Source organism: Carassius carassius, chromosome 24 (assembly GCF_963082965.1).
Source record: "Carassius carassius chromosome 24, fCarCar2.1, whole genome shotgun sequence".
Taxonomy (NCBI): domain Eukaryota; kingdom Metazoa; phylum Chordata; class Actinopteri; order Cypriniformes; family Cyprinidae; genus Carassius; species Carassius carassius.
In genome coordinates, this window is record NC_081778.1 from 11187909 (window position 1) to 11213006 (window position 25098).

At 36.9% G+C, this 25098-nt stretch overlaps 1 protein-coding gene across 1 annotated transcript in view; it reads left to right on the forward strand.

Moving 5' to 3' along the window:
• The first annotated feature begins 719 nt into the window (after positions 1 to 719).
• LOC132102797 (neurocalcin-delta A) overlaps positions 720 to 25098 on the forward strand; it is a 73687-nt gene continuing 49308 nt past the window's right edge. The window contains exons 1-2 of the mRNA XM_059507446.1: positions 720 to 921; positions 17489 to 17559. The gene's annotated coding sequence lies outside the window, so the exon portion shown is untranslated. The remainder of the gene's footprint in view (positions 922 to 17488; positions 17560 to 25098) is intronic.

Here is a 25098-nt window from a genome sequence, read left to right on the forward strand (position 1 = left end):
CTGTTCTTAATTGGCCAGCAAACTCGCCTGACCTTAACCCCATTGAAAATCTATGGGGTATTGTGAAGAGGAAGATGCGATATGCCAGACCCAAGAATGCAGAACAGCTGAAGGCCACTATCAGAGCAACCTGGGCTCTCATAACACCTGAGCAGTGCCACAGACTGATCGACTCCATGCCACGCCGCATTGATGCAGTAATTCAGGCAAAAGGAGCCCCAAATAAGTATTGAGTGCTGTACATGCTCATACTTTTCATTTTCATACTTTTTAGTTGGCCAAGATTTCTAAAAATCCTTTGTATTGGTCTTAAGTTATATTCTACTTTTCTGAGATACTGAATTTGGGATTTTCCTTAGTTGTCAGTTATAATCATCAACAGTAAAAGAAAAAAAACACTTGAAATACCAGTCTGTGTGTAATGAATGAACATAATATACAAGTTTATATTTTTGAATGGAAATAGTGAAATAAATCAACTTTTTGATGATATTCTAATTATATGACCAGCACCTGTATTTATGACTATCTGAGTTAGTTTGGGCTCAAAACATAACATCCACAAAAAGTTTAATTGACGAAAAAATAACGAATGTTTAATGAATGTCAAACGTCAAACTAACTTTACCGCCATCGAAGACGCACCAATATTGCCTGAAATATGCAACAAAATACATAAGTATATATAATGATTACAATAACATCCCCTCTCTCAGGGGGAAGGCGTGCCGCGCAGATGACGTCTTCAAACAGTTCTCGTGCCACTGCCACATTCCCCCAGCAGCGCCACGGTTGAGAGAAAGAACGCGTTTTCGGTTTAATTCCTCCACACTTCTTGTTCTGTTCTGCGTTGTTGCGTAGGACCCTACGGCTTGTTTTGTTCCTTGGCTTCCTCCAGTCGTCTGCTGAAAGTTTGTTGCCGTGAGTAACGTTATAGTTTCTTAAAGTTTGCCGCTGTTTGTCGTTCTTTCTTTGAACTCTGTGTTTGTTTTATTGTTCAACTCATGACTGTGTTTTGGTGACTATGATAAACAACGTAAAACGTAAAACTATCTGAAGAGGATGACAAACGACAGCGTTTCTTCTCATCAATAACCTTGGTTTTTAACATATCTCGGTTCTTTTTAAGATGACATAACGTGTGTTTTTAGCCAGTTAGCTTGATAGTAGGAAGTCTCTTTAAACTTCAGCTTGTAAACTTAACGCTAAACCGAAGGCAAACTAATTACACTCTGTTTAACTCCTGAGTCAAAAATTTTGACTGTCTCGGAGAGCGATTAGTTTGTCATAACCGTTAGACACCAACAAGACCAGATGATCCGGAGCGGGGTCAAGTTGGGTTTGTTTTCGATATTCGTGACACATTCAGCGGTAAACGCCAATAACTCCAAAACGAATTGCCCTAAAAAAATCTGAGCAGTGTGACCGCCAAAAGGGCAAAGTTGATCATGTTTCACATCCATCTTTTACTTGATTTTCCCTCGATATAATAAGCACGGCCCCTACAAGCCGTCGCAATGTGCAGAAAGCCGGGAGAGAACGCTCTCAGCAGAGCCTTCAGTTAGGGACCGTGGGGAAAGTGCAAACTTTCTTCGTTTTTTGCTATAGCTCAGTAGGTGTTTTTGTAATAGCTTTTTAGTTAAAGGGCAAATAGACATGAAACCAGTGTCAATCAATAGTGGGGGACAGTGGACATTTTTAACAACCTTTCTTTTTACCACTACTGGTAGAAAAGGGAATTGCATGTCCAAAATTAACCTTCTTTTTGTAATAACTTTCTACAACAGGAAGATAGAGACATGAAACCAGTGTCAATCAATAGAGGGAGAGAGTGGATATTTTTCACAATTTTCTTTCTTTACCCCAAGTGGCTGAATAGGGAATTTCATGTCCAAAAATAACCTTTATAGATATAGAGATGAAACCAGTATCACTCAATAGAGGGAGAGAGTGGACATTTTTCACATCCTTTCATTTTACCCCAAGTGGCTGATTAGTGAATTGCATGTCCAAAATTAACCTTCTTTTTGTAATAACTTTCTACGGCAGTGAGACAGATACATGAAACCAGTGTCAATCTATAGAGGGGGACAGTGAACATTTTTCACAACCTTTCTTTTTATCCCTACTGCTAGGAAAGGGAATTGCATGTCCAAAATTAACCCCCTTTTTGCAATAACTTTCTACAGCAGGAAGATAGACACATTAAACCAGTGTCAATCAATAGAAGGAGAGAGTGGATATTTTTCACATCCTTTCATTTTACCCCAAGTGGCTGATTAGGGAATTGCATGTCCAAAATTAACCTTCTTTTTGTAATAACTTTCTGCAGCAGTGAGACAGAGACATGAAACCAGTTTCAATCAATAGAGGGAGAGAGTGGACATTTTTCACAACCTTTCTTTTTACCCCTACTGGTAGAAAAGGGAATTGCATGTCCAAAATTAACCTCCTTTTTGTAATAACATTCTACAGAAGTGAGACAGAGACATGAAACCAGTGTCAATCAATAGAGGGGGACAGTGGACATTTTTCACAACCTTTCTTTTTACCCCTACTGGTAGAAAAGGGAATTGCATGTCCAAAATTAACCTCCTTTTTGTAATAACTTTCTACAGCAGGGAGACAGAGACATGAAACCAGTGTCAATCAATAGAGGGGGACAGTGGACATTTTTCACAACTTTTCTTTTTACCCCTACTGCTAGGAAAGGAAATTGCATGTCCAAAATTAACCTCCTTTTTGTAATAACTTTCTACAGCAGGGAGACAGAGACATGAAACCAGTGTCAATCTATAGAGGGGGACAGTGGACATTTTTCACAACCTTTCTTTTTACCCCTACTGCTAGGAAAGGAAATTGCATGTCCAAAATTAACCTCCTTTTTGTAATAACTTTCTACAGCAGGGAGACAGAGACATGAAACCAGTGTCAATCTATAGAGGGGGACAGTGGACATTTTTCACAACCTTTCTTTTTACCCCTACTGGTAGGAAAGAAAAATGACTTTTCTTCAACAGTTTTGTTTCAACATACCGGTTGATCAAAACATACTTTAACACTACGACAGAAATTTTTATTTAGTTTTATTCATTAACTTTTAGTAGTTTTTTTTTTTTTTTTTTTTGCAACACAACATTATTTGTATTTATTTATTTATTATCTGGAAAATCGCATTTGTGTATGTGTGTGTGTGTGTGTATATATATATATATATATATATATATATATATATATTATACATACATTACTCTTTTTTCTATTTTATTAAAATGTTTTTAGAAGTAAATCAATATCAATAACTATTAACATTTTACAATATTTAAAGTCTAACATATATAAAAGCTAAAATCTATTGAATAAAAACCAAAAAAGAGCTTAATTGGAGAAAAGTGTTTGGCAGTAACATTAAAGTTACACACAGATTTTAAGATTTTGAAATCATGTGCCTCAAACTTTTGGGAATATTTCCTGTTCATAAATGTAGGGGTGTAGTTAAAATCAATCTCGGCCAATACAGCAAAACATTTGCAAATTTACAAATAAAATATAAAAGATAAACACACACACACACACACACACACACACACACACACACACACACACACACATATATATATGTTCGAACATCACTATTTAAAAAAAAAAATCCAAAATTTGTTTTTAAAATAAAAAATTATTTAACATTTAAAAATTATTTTATAACATGAAATTTAGAGGTTACGGTTCGGGGCAGCCACCAGCCATTGGAAAGTACCCAAAAAATTATAATTATGATACAGTTTTAAGTTTACTGATATTTTACATTTTATGGGGGGGTTTAAATAAATAACACAAGGATCTTGGTAAATATCTAATGTTTGAATACTTAAATGCATTTTTCAATTGTTATTTGGTTGTGGGACATTACTTGGCACCAATTCTGTGCTGCTCATATTCATATCAGACATTTTAGTTGACAGATGAAGGCTGTGATACTGTAGTTGTTCACTAGATGGATAGGATAAGAAAGGTGAGCAAGGTCCTGCTAAATTCAAGAAGATACAATGACCAACAAATACATCAATTATGTTAGTATGTACTGTAAGTATAGTATTATTACTGCACTACTAGATCATTAAAATAATTTAAATAATGTTTTTACATAATTACAAGTTTTGGTAGTATTTTAAAAATAGGTCTAATTTGTTAACACTATTTAATGCATTACTATACATTAACTGAATATGAACAATATATATTTTTGGAGCATTTATCAATCTTTTAATGTTTTAATGTTACTTGATTTATTTTTGTTCATGTTGATCCACGGTACATTAACTGATGTTAACAGATACACAACTGAAAGTTAATAATGTATTTTTAGTATGTAATTATAGAATTAATACTATAAAACATATTGTTCAAGTTAACATGCACTGTAAACATATTAAAGGAACATTCCACTTTTTTGGAAATGGGCTCATTCTCAAACTCCCAGTTTATACCATTTTTGAATCCATTCAGCCGATCTCAGGTTTTGAGACCAGCAGCATGGCATTCAGAAATGACCAAAGAGTATGGATATTTTTCCTATTTAAAACCTTCCTCTTTTGTAGTTATATTGTGTACTAAGACCGGTGGAAAATGTAAAGTTGTGATTTTCTTGGCCGATATGATTAAAAACTATACTCATTCCGGTGTAATAATCAAGGAATGGTGCAGCCATAACATGAGCGCAGCAGTCGCAGTGATATCACTGCAGTAAAACTCAACTTATTAACTCTGGGGGAGTTGGAGAATGAGCATATTTCCAAAAAAAGGGGAGTGTTCCTTTAAACCTTATTGTAAACCATTATTAAAGGTTTATATTTTGTTGTCTGTGTGCATGGTGTTTAACCATTTCATTGCTGTAACCCTTAAAACCATACTGCCAAACGGTTAATATCAATGCATGCACACCTCTTTCCCAATGACACTAGAGGATGGTGGTTGCACTAGTGACTTGGGCTCGTCATTGCAGCTTGAAGCATTTTGTACTTTAATTTAGTAATGGCATTTTCCACCAGGGAGATGTAAAAGCAGTGTCAGTTAATAGAGGCGGACAGTGATCAACTTACACAACCTCACATTTAATCCTTACTGTTGCACAAGGTAGTTGCATTTACAAATTGTACCTTATTTACATCCTGACAATTACGAAATTTATGTAATGCAGAATGATCCTGTTAATACTGTAAACTAATTTAAAATGACAACAGCCAACAGTACAATAGCCTTTTTGACTGAACTGGTATTTATACACTGATCAAAAATTTATACTGATTTTAAAATTTACTGATTTTAACATTTATAAGGAGCTGATCAAAACAAAAACAACAACAAAAAAACATTCAAGAGTAAATGATATATTTTAACACCTACACTTGTAAAGTACTTTTTACTTATAGAAAACACACAATCACTTTCTCGTCTTCCATTTTTGTACCTCTTTTTAATTCATTCCGAGACAGACAGAGTGGTACCATTTTTTACAGTTGCTGCACTGAATCTAGTGGAAATAAAAATTGTCACAAGTAAACTTAATTTTTAATTATATTGAACATATGTTATGTTCGGGAACCCAGGGAAACACAGGACACGAGAGATCCAAACGCACTGTGAGTTTAATGGGTAATCCAAATTCAGAATCCAAAAAGCAGGGGTCAAAACCAAAAATCCATACAAACAAACAAACAGGAATAGGAACAGGAACAGGAATAGGAATAGAACTTGAAACTGGGTGACGGAAAGAAAGGACTCCATGAAAACAAACAGAAACAGACCGGTTAATATAGGCAGGGTAATGACTATCAAGTGAAGACACCTGAGTGCAATTAACAGGAGTGCAATTACTGTGATGAAGGGACAAGGCTTTGTGGGAATTGTAGTGCCTGTGGTGAGGTGCCTATGGGGAAGTGAGACCACTAGTGGAGACTCAGGGAAACAGAGACCAGACAGTGTGACAACATATTAAGTTAAAAATAAACTGTAATTCATTCTTTTATTACTCCATTATTAAGATATTAATTGTAATTTCAGCTTAAAATCATCAAATTGAAATATAGACAATTGAACAAATAGTAAAAATAATAAAACCTTTTGATCTGTATTGGCCTAATACAAAATACTACTTAATATTTGATGTAAAGTCATTTCTGTATTAACTGCATACTAATTATCGGCATAATAATTATCTATTTAGTTGAAATAATTTAACATTTCAGCTCTACAGATTGTATAATACCTCATCTTCATGGGGAAGTTGTGGCCTAGTCCCAGCTGCTCCTCGGGCGCTGCAGCATAAATGGCTGCCCACTGCTCCGGTGTGTGTTCATGGTGTGTGTTAAATGCACTTTGGATGGGTTAAATGCAGAGCACAAATTCTGAGTATGGGTCACCATACTTGGCTGAATGTCATGTCACTTCACTAATTACTAATTTCTCAATGAAGGAGCCATGCTTCCAACTGGACACTCTTTTCCACACAGGGAGCAATGCTGCTTGGGGTTAAATACTGAAAATACAATATCACAAATCAAAATTTATTTTAACCATTTGGTCAGACAGACAGACAGACCGACCAGTGTATCGACAAACAGATAGACAGACAGACATACACTAACCTGAAGGATTATTAGGAACACCATACTAATACTGTGTTTGACCCCCTTTTGCCTTCAGAACTGCCTTAATTCTATGTTGCATTGATTCAATAAGGTGCTGAAAGCATTCTTTAGAAATGTTGGCCCATATTGACAGGATAGCATCTTAGAGATTTGTGGGATGCACATACAGGGCACGAAGCTCCTGTTCCACCACATCCCAAAGATGCTCTATTGGGTTGAGATCTGGTGACTTTGGGGCCATTTTAGTACAGTGAACTCATTGTCATGTTCAAGAAACCAATTTGAAATGATTCGAGCTTTGTGACATGGTGCATTATAGTAACCAGCAGAGGATGGGTACATGGTGGTCATAAAGGGATGGACATGGTCAGAAACAATGTTCAGGTAGGTCGTGGCATTTAAACGATGCCCAATTGGCACTAAGGGGCCTAAAGTGTGCCAAGAAAACATCCCCCACACCATCACACCATTACACCAACACCACCAGCCTGCACAGTGGTAACAAGGCATGATGGATCCATGTTCTCATTCTGTTTATGCCAAATTCTGACTCTACCATCTAAATAAATCTAAATACCATCATAAATATAAAATAGGTACATATAACAGTGTTCTTTATAAGTGGATAGCATGTTCTATCCACTAAATCAGAAAGATGTATTTTAATGTTGTCTCATAACATTTTTTTTTCAGGTACCTTTATTTGTAATTGCATAGACATAAAACCATACATTGTTGACAAGGATTGTGCTATATGTAGTGAAGTAAAGCAACATGATGGTGAAGTATAATAATAACAAATACTTGGAATTTGTGGAGTTTATCCCATCCACATGTACCTGGCATATAATTTGTATATTTACACAAAACTCCTGTCATTGTGTCAACAGTGTATGGTTTATGTCTATCCTTTATGTTTTTGTAAGCATAATGAACTCTTAACTCTACTTATCACAATTTGTTAGTTTGGACTTGGTCTGTCTTTCATACTTTGTCATTTGACCTATATTTTGTCTCACATTTTGATTACATAAGTTCACCTGTGGTGTTGCTAATTATTTCATTTGTTCTGTCTAGTTACGTTCTTGTCCTTTTAGTTTGACTTTGTCGGGTAATGTTTTTGACCTCATGACTGCTATCTGTGGATACCCTTTTCCTATGTCATGTGGAATAAATACCTTCTGAATCTTCTCCCATGTGCACCTTTTTCTACAACCTAGCTTCAGTGTGAAACTACAAAATATAAGGTTCTTTAAAAGTTTAAGATCTTAAGAACTACCATCACCATGTTTCAAGTGAAAACACTTTATTAGTAATATGTAGTAACCAAACCACAATAAAATAAAATAACTATTCATTCATGCAAATTAAATACATGTAATTAATTAAAATAATTAGTAACACTATATTTCAGGGTATATTAACCAGTTGCTTATAAGTATGCATATTTATAGAATATTAGCCATTTATTAGTAGTAAGCACATATTAACAGCGGTGTAAAATACTTGAGTCATTTTACTTGATTACTGTACTTAAGGATTATTTTGGGGGATTTGTACTTTACTCAAATACAATTTAAACTGACTACTTGTACTTTTACTTGTTTACATTTCTGTGGAAAAAAACAGTGCTTTTTACTCCTTACAATTTTATTTAATCTTGAAAAGTACATTATATTTTTATTTTATCTTATGCACATTAAATATGGTAAACAGAAAGTCAAACGTGTGTGCCTGACGGGGGAACTAATAATCATTGTTTTCATGCATCAAACACACACATTTCTACTTTAATTATTACTTTTGTCAGGTAAATGTCTGGCTTCAAAAGTTCACCATCAAATCTGAGGGAGCATATTGAGGTAGCAAAGTTGCGTTTCCCCCACAAAAAAAGTTTATTCCTTATTTGTTCTGTTTTGATAGAGCCATTAGCTATGATAAACTGAATGCACAAAATAGTGCAAATAAAATCTGTGATGAGAATTTAAATGCTAATAATATTTTTGTGGGATTTTTTTCTCATTAATCTAATTACTCACAAATAACAATTTATCAATATTTGCTAGGAAAAAACTACTGTATAAATGCCCAAAATAAAAATTGTAAAGATTAATTGTCCTTTTAGACAGTGACGCTGAATAGACAACACAAATAAAGTGGACTTTAAAAATGTTGTATGTATTAATTCTAAGACTCTCCTCATTAATTGAACACATTCTTGTTTTCTGTTTGGAATATATTTCTAGCCTCTCCATCACATCTTGCTCTTCTGTCACAGTCTTGTGTCTTTCTGTCACTGTCTTCTGTGAGTGTTGTGTTTGTTTGGTGCCATGTGCTCTCTCCTGTCTTTTTTTTGACCCCACCCATCTTGTTACCTCATTATTGTTTAGTTGCTCCACCTGTGTTTCTCAATTGCTCCCGGACTCATTACCTTCACTCTGCACAGCTGTTTCATCCACTCACACACTTACACACACACACCTGGTGCCCATTGTCAATGAGTATATATTCTCCACTCTCACACCACTCTGTCAGGCTGTATTAATTGTGTAATGTAAATTGTGATTTGTAAGTGTTCCTGGATACTCTTGTTTTTGCATCTTGGCTGCGTCTGCTCTTGTCTCCGTGATTTGTTTCTGTTTTGTTTTGCCTTGTTGGCCTTTTAGTTCTCATTTATAAAAAAGTAATTTCTTCCCTGCACTTGGACCCAGACCCTGTTCTTTCCACTACTCCGTTTCTACCACGCCCTGACATCTTCAAAGGGATAGTTCACCCATAAATGAAAATTCTATCACCATTTACTGACCTCTGTCATCCCAGATTTTTTATGACTTTCTTTCTTCACATGAACACAAGCAAATAATTTTTATTTTTATTTTGAACATGCAATTCTCTAATCAGCCACTAAAAGGTTAAAATGAAAGGTTGTGAAAAATGTCCACTCTCTTCCTCTATTGATTGACACTGGTTTCATGTCTCTATCTTCCTGCTGTAGAAAGTTACTACAAAAATAATTCTTCAGGACATCTGAACTCCATTGTGAAGCCTCAGAATATAACGCACGAGTCATACGAAAAAATATCCATTCTCTCTCTATATAGATTGACAGTGGTTTCATGTCTCTGTGTCCCTGCTGTAGAAAGTTATTACACAGAAAAATGTTAATTTTGGACATACAATTCCCTTTTATACCAGTAGGGATAAAAAGAAAGGTTGTGAAAAATGTCCACTGTCCCCCTCTCTATAGATTGACACTGGTTTCATGTCTCTGTCTCCCTGCTTAAGAAAGTTATTACAAAAAGAAGGTTAATTTTGGACATGCAATTCCCTTTCCTACCAGTAGGGGTAAAATGGAAGGTTGTGAAAAATGTCCACTGTCCCTCTCTATAGATTGACACTGGTTTCATGTCTCTGTCTCCCTGCTTAAAAAAAGATATTACAAAAAGAAGGTTAATTTTGGACATGCAATTCCCTTTCCTACCAGTAGGGGTAAAAAGAAAGGTTATGAAAAATGTCCACTGTCCCCCTCTATTGATTGAAACTGGTTTCATGTCTCTGTCTCACTGCTGTAGAAAGTTATTACAAAAAGAAAGTTAATTTTGGACACGCAATTCCCTTTTCTACCAGTAGGGGTAAAAAGAAAGGTTGTGAAAAATGTCCACTGTCCCCCTCTATTGATTGACACTGGTTTCATGTCTCTGTCTCACTACTGTAGAAAGTTATTACATACAGAAGGTTATTTTTGGACATGCAATCCCCTTTTCTACCAGTAGGGGTAAAAAGAAAGGTTGTGAAAAATGTCCACTGTCCCCCTCTATTGATTGACACTGGTTTCATGTCTCTGTCTCACTGCTGTAGAAAGTTATTACAGAAAGAAGGTTAATTTTGGACATGCAGTTCCCTAATCAGCCACTTGGGGTAAAATTAAAGGTTATGAAAAATGTCCACTGTCCCCCTCTATTGATTGAAACTGGTTTCATGTCTCTGTCTCACTGCTGTAGAAAGTTATTACAAAAAGATAGTTAATTTTGGACACGCAATTCCCTTTTCTACCAGTAGGGGTAAAAAGAAAGGTTGTGAAAAAGGTCCACTGTCCCCCTCTATTGATTGACACTGGTTTCATGTCTCTGTCTCACTACTGTAGAAAGTTATTACATAAAGAAAGTTATTTTTGGACATGCAATTCCCTTTTCTACCAGTAGGGGTAAAAAGAAAGGTTGTGAAAAATGTCCACTGTCCCCCTCTATTGATTGACACTGGTTTCATGTCTCTGTCTCACTGCTGTAGAAAGTTATTACAGAAAGAAGGTTAATTTTGGACATGCAGTTCCCTAATCAGCCACTTGGGGTAAAATTAAAGGTTGTGAAAAATGTCCACTGTCCCCCTCTATTGATTGACACTGGTTTCATGTCTCTGTCTCCCTGCTGCAGAAAATTATTACAAAAAGGTTACATTTGGACATGCAATTCCCTTTTCTACCAGTAGGGGTTCTACCAGTAGGGGTAAAAAGAAAGGTTGTGAAAATTGTCCACTTTCCCCCTCTATTGATTGACACTGGTTTCATGTCTCTGTCTCACTGCTGTAGAAAGTTATTACAAAAAGAAGGTTATTTTTGGACATGCAATTCCCTTTTCTACCAGTAGGGGTAAAAAGAAAGGTTATGAAAAATGTCCACTGTCCCCCTCTATTGATTGAAACTGGTTTCATGTCTCTGTCTCACTGCTGTAGAAAGTTATTACAAAAAGATAGTTAATTTTGGACACGCAATTACCTTTTCTACCAGTAGGGGTAAAAAGAAAGGTTGTGAAAAAGGTCCACTGTCCCCCTCTATTGATTGACACTGGTTTCATGTCTCTGTCTCACTGCTGTAGAAAGTTATTACAGAAAGAAGGTTAATTTTGGACATGCAGTTCCCTAATCAGCCACTTGGGGTAAAATTAAAGGTTGTGAAAAATGTCCACTGTCCCCCTCTATTGATTGACACTGGTTTCATGTCTCTGTCTCACTGCTGTAGAAAGTTATTACAAAAAGAAGGTTATTTTTGGACATGCAATTCCCTTTTCTACCAGTAGGGGTAAAAAGAAAGGTTGTGAAAAATGTCCACTGTCCCCCTCTATTGATTGACACTGGTTTCATGTCTCTGTCTCCCTGCTGCAGAAAATTATTACAAAAAGAAGGTTACATTTGGACATGCAATTCCCTTTTCTACCAGTAGGGGTTCTACCAGTAGGGGTAAAAAGAAAGGTTGTGAAAATTGTCCACTTTCCCCCTCTATTGATTGACACTGGTTTCATGTCTCTGTCTCACTGCTGTAGAAAGTTATTACAAAAAGAAGGTTATTTTTGGACATGCAATTCCCTTTTCTACCAGTAGGGGTAAAAAGAAAGGTTATGAAAAATGTCCACTGTCCCCCTCTATTGATTGAAACTAGTTTCATGTCTCTGTCTCACTGCTGTAGAAAGTTATTACAAAAAGAAAGTTAATTTTGGACACGCAATTCCCTTTTCTACCAGTAGGGGTAAAAAGAAAGGTTGTGAAAAAGGTCCACTGTCCCCCTCTATTGATTGACACTGGTTTCATGTCTCTGTCTCACCACTGTAGAAAGTTATTACATAAAGAAAGTTATTTTTGGACATGCAATTCCCTTTTCTACCAGTAGGGGTAAAAAGAAAGGTTGTGAAAAATGTCCACTGTCCCCCTCTATTGATTGACACTGGTTTCATGTCTCTGCCTCACTGCTGTAGAAAGTTATTACAGAAAGAAGGTTAATTTTGGACATGCAGTTCCCTAATCAGCCACTTGGGGTAAAATTAAAGGTTGTGAAAAATGTCCACTGTCCCCCTCTATTGATTGACACTGGTTTCATGTCTCTGTCTCACTGCTGTAGAAAGTTATTACAAAAAGGTTATTTTTGGACATGCAATTCCCTTTTCTACCAGTAGGGGTAAAAAGAAAGGTTGTGAAAAATGTCCACTGTCCCCCTCTATTGATTGACACTGGTTTCATGTCTCTGTCTCACTGCTGTAGAAAGTTATTACAGAAAGAAGGTTAATTTTGGACATGCAGTTCCCTAATCAGCCACTTGGGGTAAAATTAAAGGTTGTGAAAAATGTCCACTGTCCCCCTCTATTGATTGACACTGGTTTCATGTCTCTGTCTCCCTGCTGCAGAAAGTTATTACAAAAAGGTGGTTACATTTGGACATGCAATTCCCTTTTCTACCAGTAGGGGTAAAAAGAAAGGTTGTAAAAAATGTCCACTCTCTCCCTCTATTGATTTGAAGTGGTTTCATGTTTCTGTGTCCCTGCTGTAGAACGTTATTACAAAAAGAAGGTTAATTTTGGACATGCAATTCCCTTTTCTACCAGTAGGGGTAAAAAGAAAGGTTGTGAAAAAGGTCCACTCCCTCCCTCTATTGATTTGAACTGGTTTCATGTCTCTGTGTCCCTGCTGGAGAACGTTATTACAAAAATAAGGTTAATTTTGGACACTCAATTCCCTTTTCTACCAGTAGGGGTAAAAAGGTTGTGAAAAATGTCCACTCTCACTCTCTACTGATTTGACTCTGGATTCATGTCTTTGTCTCCCTGCTGTAGAAAGTTATTACAAAAAGGATATTTTGGACATGCAATTCCCTAATCAGCCACTTGGGGTAAAATTAAATGAAGTGAAATTTCCACTCTCTCTCTCTACTGATTGGCACTGGTTTCATGTCTCTGTCTCCCTGCTTAAGAAAGTTATTACAAAAAGGCAGTTAATTTTGGACATGCAATTCCCTAATCAGCCACTAGGGGTAAAATTAAAGGTTGTTAAAAATATCCACTGTCCCTCTTTATTTATTGACACTGGTTTCATGTATTAGTCTCACTGCTGTAGAAAGTTATTACAAAAAGAAGGTTAATTTTGGACATGCAAATACCTTATCAGCCACTTGGGGTAAAAAGAAAGGTTGTGCAAATGTCCACTCTCTCCCTTTATTGATTTGAACTGGTTTCATGTCTCTGTGTCCCTACTGTAGAACGGTATTACAAAAATAAGGTTAATTTTGGACATGGAATTCCCTTTTCTACCAGTAGGGGTAAAAGGAAAGGTTGTGAAAAATGTCCACTGTCCCTCACTATTGATTGACACTGGTTTCATGTCTCTGTCTCACTGCTGTAGAAAATTATTACAAAAAGAAGGGTAATTTTGGACATGCAGTTCCCTAATCAGCCACTTGGGGTAAAATGAAAGGTTGTGAAAAATGTCCACTCTCTCCCTGTATTGATTGACAGTGGTTTCATGTCTCTGTCTCCCTGCTGTAGAAAGATATTACAAAAAGAAGGTTAAATTTGGACATCCAATTCCCTTTTCTACCAGTAGGGGTAAAAAGAAAGGTTGTGAAAAATGTCCACTGTCCCCCTCTATTGATTGACACTAGTTTCATGTCTCTGTCTCACTGCTGTAGAAAGTTATTACAAAAAGAAGGTTAATTTTAGACATGCAGTTCCCTAATCAGCCACTTGGGGTAAAAAGAAAGGTTGTGAAAAATTTCCACACTCTTCCTCTATTGATTGACAGGAGTTTCATGTCTCTGTCTCACTGCTGTAGAAAGTTATTACAAAAAGAAGGTTAAATTTGGACATGCAATTCCCTTTTCTACCAGTAGGGGCAAAAAAGAGGTTGTGAAAAACGTCCACGGTTCCCCACTATTGATTGACACTGTTATCATGTCTATATGCCCTTTAACTAAAAAACTATTACAAAAACACCGCCTACTGAGCTATAGCAAAAAACGAAGAAAGTTTGCACTTTCCCCACGGTCCCTAACTGAAGGCTCTGCTGAGAGCGTTCTCTCCCGGCTTTCTGCACATTGCGACGGCTAGTACGGGGCCGTGCTTATTATATCGAGGGAAAATATAGTAAAAGAAGGATGTGGAACATGATCAACTTTGCCCTTTTGGCGGTCACACTGCTCAGTTTCTTTTAGGGCAATTCGTTTTGGAGTTATTGGCGTTTACCGCTGAATGTGTCACGAATATCGAAAACAAAACCAACTTGACCCCGCTTTCGGAGCGTTTTTTAGGACCTCTGTTATCTTTAACTTACTGCGGTAACGTTACGTGAAATCATAAATGGCAGTTCCTCTTGTGAGCTCTTCACTTGAAGAGTCTGCTGAAGTTTGCAAACATGCTTGTTTATGGATGTTGACACATTATGAGTTTAGTTTGTTTTAATTGCGTCTTGGATTTCTCTAGATGTTTTCCTCCCATGTGGAACAGATCGTAAATGACCCCATGAACGTTTAAGAAGGAACAAAAGCACAAGGATTCCAATATTCTCTGATCGGTTTCAAACCTAATTCATATGTGGAAATAAATCTGATATGGATTGGTTACGTGCATTTGCGCCTCCCATGTAACCGGACAGATCGGATATTGCCCTGTTAATGGCAAGTGACACCGAGTGTTAATTTCGTTCGTTTGTGTTAAACAGACGAGAGCTTCCATCTGTTGCTAACTGTTGTGCAGACTCTATTAGTTCTGGTGAAATTACAAAAAAAATGCACACAAACATGTCCCTGCTCTTGATATACAATCAATGATGAACACAAAACTGTACAAGGTCAGATTAGAACCCAGACCTGCTAATTTAGCACACAGTCTGCCAATAAATTAGTAAATATTTGCATTCAAATTCTGGACTGATCTACTTTTCTATACAAAGTATGCTTCATTATTGGTGTGTGTGGAGTTTGGTCTTTTAAAACCACTGTCCAATGCAAAGATATGATTCCGATATCAGTCACTTTTAAAAGAAGGTGTAAGCAGGTTGTCAGATAAATCCGATTTGGGAATCCAGATCTGTAGTGTAAATACAGCCATCGAGGACAGATATCTGATGGATGTCATGCTACAATGCCATCCTTCAGAACGTGTGAGGTTTGACACTTAAATAGTGTCAAATATATAAAAATATATTACAAATACAAAATATGTTTAAGTGGTGAACGTGATTTCACCAAGTACAACATGTTCCTGAACAACATACACATCAACCAATCAGAATTGAGGGATACATTTTCAAGAAATTTCAGTTTTTTCAGTCAGGGTTAGATGCCTTACACCCTTGTTATTCACTTATCATTTCACTCTGATTTTAGGAATAAATTATCGGTAGGGTAAGGTTTAGGAGTTAGGGATTGGGTTAGGTCTATATTTTTGAATAGGAATGTTTAATCCAGGATCAACAAAAGATGTTGATCCAGGAACATGTCTTGCTTGGCAAAATCACGGTGACCACGTTTAAATAGCTCTCAAGTGTCATGAACTGAAAGAGTCATTGTTTTTGTCTTTGTTTGAGATTGCCAAGGATGCTGCCTGAAGCGGTTTTGGTTATGAAAAACCCTAGGATGTACTGTATCTGAAATTTGCTAGATTCAGTCAATATATATATATTATTATTATTTTTTTTTACCAATATTGAAAGAGTTTATCCATGCCCATTACAGTTCCTTAAAAAGATGAAGTCCTTTGGTCTGTGTACTTTCATGACTGTGGTTGAGGAGTCCAGATCTTCTTCCTCCCTCATTTTCCACTAATTCAGACCAGATGGAAATTAGAGCCACTGATGCAAGCCAAGAGATAATACTCACAACCGTGTGTTCCCATGCCAGATAGCACCCCCCAAACAAACATGCACGTCTGTGCTATCTGTTGGCCAATTTCACTAACGCATATCATTTTCAGTGAAAGAGGGAGTTGGCATACAGTATCCAAGCGGCTGACCATCCTGCTGTCAATTCATGTGCAGAAGAACCACTTAGAACATGTGTAATATGTTGTGGAAGTGTGAAAATCTTGCAGACATGAAGCTTCTCCTTGAAGCATGCATGAAAAAATGCAGATTATGGTCAATGACATGCAAATGTGAGGCCTCATAAAAACTGACAGCAGTGTTCCTATTTTAAAATCAAATCAGTCTTAAAGGATGGGGATTTGATTTTGAAAACTGACTTACTTTAGACAATCCAAGATGTAGAGTAGTTTGTTTCTTCATTGGAATAGATTTTGAGAAATTTAGAATTACATCACTTGCTCAGTGGGTGCCATCAGAATGAGAGTCCAAACAGCTGATAAAAGCATCACAATAATACACACAACTCCAGTCCATCAATTAACATCTTGTGAGGACTGTTTTCACTTGTAAAAGTGCACATTTTTTCCTGATTCAGACAAGACTACTTTTTCAAAAGAGAAATAAATATTATGGATAGAAGGATGTTAAATGTTGGCCTGGAGGCATGTGGATAACTTATTGTGATTGTTTTTATCAGCTGTTTGAACTTCTCACACTTCTGAAACTGAGCAAGTGATGTAATGCTAAATTTCTCCAAATCTTTTAAGATGAAGAAACATTATCTACATCTTGGATGGCCTGATGGTAAGTAAAGCAAGTTTTTACTTTTGAGTGAAATATTCCTTCAATATATTGAATTTCATAGCTTCTGTATTTGAGGTGTTCATTGAGCCAGGTTCAGTAAACATCAAAGGGCTGATGAAGAACTGATGGCAGATGTACATACAAAAGCAGCCAGAGCTGTATGTTCTGTGGTTTTATTTTTTGTATCGGTTAAACCGCATAAGAACAATGAGGGGATGAGTCAAGCTTTCTGTTGCTTGGAAACAACAGCACCCACCCAGAAGACACCAGACTCCTTTTTTAAAAAAAAACCATTAACCCACCCTTTCAATAAAATGTTTGGTCTCTTTCTGGTTTCATTTATATAATTAAAACATTGATAGAGATGTCTTGCATAAAACAAATGGCATCACTAATGACAATCTCTGTTGTCTTTTCAGGTGTGTAGAGTTCCCTGGACGGCAGCTTAAGATAGAAGCTGGTCAAGCCTGTTGTTTTCTTCTGGCACTCGGTGAGGATCTGTTTCTTTAAGAATAGCTTTCATGGTAAATCTATTACAGAACATTTGGTGGGTTTTATTTTAACCAGAAAAGGCCTTGCATACTGGTCGTCATCAAAAAAAGGAAGGAAGTGACCTTGAGGTTTATGTTGCTGAATTACTTAAACGGTAGCATTTTTTTTTAGTGAGTAATGACAATGGGCGTTCTTTCACATTCACAGCACATTACAACATCACACTCTTACTTGATCTTGACAAACTGTGTGTCATTAGCAGGGCCGTCACTAGTGGGGTGAAGGTGGTGACGATTATAGGGTCCGAGGGGGGGCCCCCGGCGATCTCAACCGACTGGCTGAGGCCAGCATAAAAATCGCTCAAGACAGTTGAAAGATTATCATTTTCATGTGTTTTTAAACCTTGTCAATTTAAACATTTAAATGAGTTTAAAGCATTCAAACACAAGACGCAGGAAAGCTCGACTGATTATGCTACTCGCACACTGTGTCTGGTGCGCACACAGAGAGCCGCGTCTTACGGACAGCAACACCGAACTGATGAGATCTCCTTCAGGAAGTTTGCGTCCTCCTGCACCTGATGAACAAATACAAATTGCAGTTTAAACAAAAAGAGAAAAAGATGTGAAAGAGTCCAGTTCAGCACCTGCGGTGTTCTGGTGTTTAGGGCTCATGCAGAGATGTGTCTCAAAGCGCTTAAACACCGAATTTGCCTCTAATTGCTTTTGTACAGACAAATGCATGATACAACTTATGTCATAATACCCTTCTTGAAAAGTGTAATAGGAAAAACTGTTGGTTATGTCTTAAGTGAAAGTAAGCAGTTGAGAGAGAAATCGTATGTGTATCATTATAATGCATGCATTGTATCTTAAAGTGACCACGTTTAATTTACTAGCTCTGCTGTTGGTGTCTTTAATGTTAATTTAATAAAATGAAAGACAACAAAATCACTTACTGCTCTTGATTTAATTACTTTATTTTAACAAGAATTTATCCACAGTCAAACCAAAAATTATTCAGACACCAGGTATAATTGTTTATATTGTTTTACTAGTTGGTGCAGAACACTATAGTTCACTTATGTAAGTGATTATAGCTAAATAAAGCGAGCTGTGACGTATTATACCCCAACATTCTTTATACTGTAGACTACTAGTGAAATTGATTAAAAATAAATAAATTAGTGAACACAATTTATTTAGACACTTTGACCTGACCATGTTTTGTTTGTGTTTTTTTTCTTGAATTGCTAATGCAACCTTTTCACACCACAGTCTGAACAAAAATAAGCATTGCTTTGTAATTGGTCAACAAAGTACTGATGGTTGTGTAAATATTGTCATACTAGCAGTTGTCTGAAGTTTTGGTTGATTGTAATCCATTACTAGGGGTGTAACGGTACGTGTATTCGTACCGGACCGTTTTGGTACAGGGCTCTCGGTACGGTGCACGTGTGTACCGAATGACCGAATGCAATATTTTGTGCGCGGAACATTATACATTTTCGTGTTTCCAAACGAACATATTAAGTGGCGGAAGTCTCCGCGTTCAGCGCAAATCCCGCCCTGCAGCTGATTCTAAGGCCGGTGACACACTGGCTGCGTGGCGTGAGTGTGGCGTTTCTGCTGCGTGTCAGTTGCTTCGCGTTTTCTGTGTCTTTACACACCAGAATCGTGCCTGACGCGGCGCTGGCGCGCTGCTGCTACTGTAGGTGAAATAGAGGGAGGCCGCTGAGGCGCCGACAGACCAGGATCTTGTCTTCACGACAACAATATCTATACTTCATGTTGAGCATAAATATAAAGCCTACTGATAAAGGACACCGTCAACAGTATTGACGGCAAAATAGAACCATGACTTTAAAACCGAGGTATGTACCGAACCGTGATTTTTGCGTACCGTTACACCCCTATCCATTACACATCTTTCTATCAAAGTTATCTGACATTATCAAGATTAATTTGTTCTGACAGTTTAACTCTTGAGTTTTTGTCATTTTATTACCAATTTCTAAACTATAGCATATAAACTTTGATAATGTGAGAAATGTTTTTACTGTATATTTTATTTTATATTGAAGACTATTCAGTGCTATTTTACATTTAATTATATGGTTTTTGTACCTGGACATCTACAAACATGAAAAAGAAAAAAACTTAAATATTGTGTAAATGGCACAAATAAATAAATAGAATGAACATACAGTACAAATGAATCAATTTCAAACAGGGCCCACTGGTACAACCTGCACCAGGGCCCCGCTAACCCCAGCTACGCCCTTGGTCATTAGATAGATTTACGACTTCAGCATTGATATTTGACCACTCTTTATGATAAACCTGGTTGCAGTGATAGTAATTTTCACATAGCTGCATAGCAGCACTTTTACCGGGGTGAATATAGGCTATAAATAAAACAGCAAATGGGATTATTGAAAGTGCACATTCATTCTCTGCCAGCAGGAGGTGCTTTAGGAGCAGCAGAAATAGGGGTTTCCCTGGTAATGGCTGTAAACAAAGCAGCGCTCTGCTAGTAAACATTGCTTTATCAGGCATTATAGGAAAGATCAAATGAAAATTAAAGCTGCAAGCAGCGATGAACGGGCCCTCGCACCCGGGCTCACCGCCAGCGAGTGGATTAGTAAAAAGGTGAACGGTGAGAAATATGCATTTAAAGTCATAAATATTTTATTAATAATTTTATAATATTTTTTATAAATGATTTAAATGCTCTATACACGTTTCTATATAGCTCCATCTGGTGGTGGCCATGATTGGTATTACACACTGCACGTTTGGTGTAGCTCTCTGAACCAGTCCGAATGAAGCGTTACTAAATGGAGCGCGAGAACAGGACAGACTGTGCATATCCCTATGCAATGCCAGGTTCACAAGCTCTATCTGTAATGCATTTTTTTTTCAGAGCCCATGTTAATGGATCAGCGCATTCACACTGCAAACGGTAAAATATGTGAACTGAAAAGGTTAGAAATAGAAAGGTGTGAAAAGAATGAGAATATCTAGCGCATGAGCATAGAGAGAGTTGTGAGTGCACAGGACACAGTTTGAGCAGAGGAAACGCGTTTTAAGTGCGCGCATGCTCTCAGAGCGAAAGCAGCATGTATCTGAGCATGCGTGTCTGGTTTTGTGACAAAGCAAATGAAATGTGCATGCAAGCGGAGAGATTCATGCTTGCACATTATTTTAATGTGTTTTTGCATTACAATAACACGCTCTCGCTGATGCGTCTGCACCACACACACATACTGTATACACTCTGCAAACAGTGAACCTGTATAATGTATAACAAATCGATTTCAACACCTGAAGCATCGCTACAATGAGCTCTATGACCAATGCATGACAAGACGACATGCCTAATAATTCAGCACTCCAGAATATAATGAGTTTTTCACTTCCAGCCTTCGAGGACAATTACATACTGTAGATCTCTCATAAATCATGAAATACCAAATCTATAGTATTTATTAAGATTGATGTGATTTGAAATTGGTAAAATGTGCTTGGAAAAAAATGTCATCAGAATATCAACATGCCTTATTATTATGCACTCTGTGAAAAAGCATTTTTAACGATTTTATTGATCTATAGGCATTTGTAAAAATATTTTTGCCTGCATTACAGCTTAGTCTTTATCTGTGAGCTGAACTGTTTTACTGTTACATCAGCAAGATTGTGTAAATTCAGATAAATGTCACAGAATGTCTGTCATAGGTCAGTACAAAATAAGTTTAAAATTATTATCAGAATAAAAAAATATATACAAGTCAACGTGTATGTATTTTTAAAATCTTTATGTTGCAATTAACATAATTCTTAACCTAATTATATAAAATCATGTTGTCTGAGCCCTACAAATTGTACTAGGTTTTTTTTTTCGTCCCTAAAACTGACAAAAAAAGGATCAGGCCTAGGAGATTTCTTAAGCTGTAATGTTGAAAAAAGTCAACAACACACATTTACTGTTTTTTTTTTTCTTCAGGTGATTAAAGAGATGTTATCTCTCTCTCTCTCTCTCTCTCTCTGTCAGGCAGGCCCTCAAGCACCCCACCCCCTCCCCCTCCCTTCCCTCACACAGAGAGAATGCCTCAGAGTGAGATCAGATGTCTGACAGTTTTTTTTAGTTTTCTTTTAATCATACAGTGTTGTAAAGTCGTGAAACTATGGATATTTCCTCAGAATCACATGTTCTCTAAATGAAAAATGGTTTCGAAATGTTTGGAAGCTGCAATTTAAAAATACAAGACATTTAATGTTTCCCTTTTTAATGTTTTTAACAAAAAATCACCACGGCAAAACCGTTCAAGCCATCCAAAATCCATTCGCAATTTAAGTTCCTCAATGTTTTTGCATCATGTAGACAAAGTTTGGTGTGTATAGTGTACTTCCCCTGTGAGGAGTATGCATTAATTCACAGCTTTGGGAAAATACATATTCAAATCAAAATAGCTGACTTCCTGTTGGTCGTAGCTTATGACTGTGAATTAGAATGTTGATAGGAACAATTTATGTACCAAGTTTGGTGTCTGTAGCTAAAACTAACCCCCCCACTTTTGACAAAAGGTGGCGCTATAGAGTGCCTCCTTCATGCCCTTTTAAAAGCTTTTGCCATTGTCTAGCTATCATTAATACTGATATGTGTTCTGAGTTTAATGTAAATCTGAGCTTGTTGTCTGCCTCAAAATCACCATAACAGAATATTCAAGTTTGACACATTGCCATGGCAACACTATATTAGATATCAATATACCCACAACAGTTTTAACAAGTTTTACAAATCAAGTAAAAATAAGACGCTGAATTAAAATTATTTTGAAAATGACACACTTCCTGCTTCCAGTTTGTGGCGCTGTAACTTTGACACCTTATAGTTACATATATGCGAGCAGCATATTACATATATGCGAGCAGCATATTACAATGAACAAACCGATGAAGTTTGAGCAAAATCAGGGAATGTATGTGGATGTTATTAGGCACTTCCTGTTTAAAATTTTTTGCCCTAATTTCAACGCCTCGCCACGGGCAAACCGTTCGTGAATAGCTGACTTCCTGTTGGGCAGAGCCTATGACATAGAGCGTGAAAGTTATTCGGCTCAATGAGATCTATAAGTGTACTGAGTTTCATATAAATACATGCAAGTATGTGTGAGCTATGGTTCAGGATTTCTGAAGGGTGTTCCAGGGGGCGCTGTAGAGCCCCTGTGCCACGCCCAGGTCCCAGTCTCTGCGGAGTCCTGATGGCCGCAGGTTCCAATGTGTGTGCCAATTTTCAAGAGTCTTTGAGTATGTTAAGGCCCCCAAAAACCCCCAGAAGAATAATCCTTAGCGGAACAAGAGGGCCCTACGCCCATTGGCTCGGGCCCTAATAACATTTAAACTTTTCTAAAGACAGTTGGCGCCCTTCAAAGATGCATTCATATAAAAACACCTGCACTGCGTTTTGACTTTGTAATGTGCAGAGCTCATGTTTATTCAACAAAATCAACACATTTTGGAATATCTATTTGTGGCGGGCTGTGTTGATATTGTGGCGGGCCGCCACAAATAAATCAATGTATGGAAAACACTGAAAAAATAATGTAAAAAGAATAATGAAGAATACATCTCATACCACGCAGAGGTCGCAACGCAAAGAGCAGAAAATACTGTAGCAGGCAAAGCAAGCTCACCGTCCTTGATGTGCGATGAAAATCCTAAATATTGTTCTGTCACTACTGTTCCATAAGCTCCACCTGCTGTCAGAGAGTGATTGTGCATTCTCATTCAGCCTGTCTGATGCTTTTGTTTAGTGTAGTTATGTCTTATGCAGCATAATTTCACAAAGTTAAAGTCAGACATTTTTTTTTTTTTAATATAAAACTGCTCATGTTTCATGTAGCATCTGTTTTGAATAGTTATAAAAAATGCAGTGGTTCTGCAACTGTTTCATGCATTCTGAATCATATGGAAGTCAGGGATAAACCATGAAACTACCATAATCATTAAAAAAAATAGATTTTTGTCAAAACCCACTAGTAATGACTCTTTCAAGAACATAACTTAGAACTTTCTATAAGCTGCTGTTGCCTAGTTACAGAGAGGAAATAAAAGCCCACCTGTGTCACTCAAATCAGTACATTTCTAGCATGGTGACGGTCTGTTGAGAGCACTGAATTGACAGGTTATGATGTGAGGCAGTATTCATTTAATATAAGGACAAAGTCATAACCAAGAATGTCTCAAGAACATCCAGATTTAAGATGACAAAAATTCATTGGCATGCAGATTTATATGCAGATCTTGAAATTGTGAATAGTGTACAATTACAGGCCAATCCTTACTGTGTCTTATTTCATGTTCTCAAAACCAGTGAAGATCAGGTGACTTTCACAGGAATTTTCTTCTGAAAACCACTGTAGTGCCGCTGCCCAAATCGTGCTATGCCTGAATGAATACGCCTACTGACATTCATATACGTAATCCTACAGTAAATGCCTGGAGAGCTTGAAGTCTCACGTCTGCTGTATTTTCACTTGTTGCATGGCTGAACTGTTTGCATCCAATCTTTTTACCTCTTTTGGCATCCAATACCCTGCATTAGAGTCTCAGAACATGTGGTTTAGTTGACTTATTTTCCAGACTTAACACAGGCCATCCAGTAAAAAAAAAAAAAAAAGTTTGATTAATAATTTTTTTTTTGTGATGTAAAGAAGCTTTCAAAAAGTTTTGGCAGAATAAAAAATAGATAACATAATGACATGTAACATTATCACAGCATTAACCATATGCATGCAAACTACACAGCTACCAGAACGTCTCTACTTAAACGGTTATCTTTAATAAATAAAATGGCTTTATTTCCCAAGTGAGATGTTATGTAAATACTTGATGCATAAGCCTAAAACATGGTGGAATCTAAACAAAATCATTATATATACTGTAACATTTTATTTATGTTGCAATTATAACATTATCCTTCCCTAAACTCAGTGTTTTGACTAATCAATAAAAATCACTCTTGACATGAAAAATTTGTTTTTATGCATTTTGTATTGCAGATACGTTGCTCATAGTAAAAATGCGGTGCAAACAGTGGTTTGTCAAGAGGTATTTAGCTAGATTTTGCATTCTGTAATCTAAGATGAGAAATAGCTTAAGGCATTCTATAAATAATCTTAAACCCGATCTTTTTTTTTTCAACTTTGTCTCAGCATGACAGAGGTATTCAAAACTTGGCTCAACTCTATAGCTGATCTCATTTAACTCCGTGGTTGTGTTATCGCATCACTGATCTAGCCCACACAATAATATCTCTGCCCAGTGCGCTGGTTGAAAAGGTTGTTTTGCTAAGCCAGTAAAACATTGTTTTTCTGTCCATGTTTAAAGTACTTGGCTCAGTCAACAAGCCTCAGGTAATTTCAAACTGAAAATGCAACCCATTTTGTTGCTGCGGGTACTTTATTGTCATAATTTCTCTGTTGTCTGCAATTGGCTGAATCCCAGTATTGCATTGATGCACAGACTAGTGCTAA